The sequence below is a fragment of the Sinocyclocheilus anshuiensis genome, unplaced genomic scaffold (genome assembly GCF_001515605.1).
Source record: "Sinocyclocheilus anshuiensis isolate Anshui unplaced genomic scaffold, SAMN03320099.WGS_v1.1 scaffold1199, whole genome shotgun sequence".
Classification (NCBI taxonomy): domain Eukaryota; kingdom Metazoa; phylum Chordata; class Actinopteri; order Cypriniformes; family Cyprinidae; genus Sinocyclocheilus; species Sinocyclocheilus anshuiensis.
In genome coordinates this window covers 369,210-369,814 of record NW_015540934.1, presented here as the reverse complement: position 1 = coordinate 369,814, position 605 = coordinate 369,210, and positions in this window count along the sequence as shown.

Here is a 605-nt window from a genome sequence, read left to right as displayed (position 1 = left end):
CGTCACTGAACTTGCGACACAAACACAAAAGAACCGCTAGATTTAAATCAGCACAGCCAGCGAAGGATCGAACGCAACTGTTTTGAACGAGCGCACCTTTTTTTAACAACCAAAACGTTTTGTTGTCTGTTGTGGAAGAATAGACGTTCCTCTCACTGATAGCAGAGGAGCGGATCCAGTGAGAGCTTGATAGGGCAACGCGGAATGAAAAAGTTTTTTTTAGGAGTCGTGGCAGTAGAGGCGGCGCAACTATAACGACATGTGAATAATCCTGCCCACTCTAAAGCGGTACTGAACTGCAGTGGAAACGCAAACCGTGCCGAGCCGAACCGTGCCGTACTGAGCTGAGTCGTACCACGCATTGGAAAAGCGCCAATAGGTACCAGTGCCACATTGGTACCGGGTTTCGGTACCCAACCCTATAAATATATGCACCATATAACATATTCATTATAATTTTTACTGTTCTTCAATGTTTAATTTATGTTTGAATAAATCCATCAAGTTTTTATGACAGCCACCATTATGTTTATATAAAAAAACGAATTGAAGTAGAAATATTATTATGTAATTGTAACTTTATTATTTTAAAAACTTCATTAAGT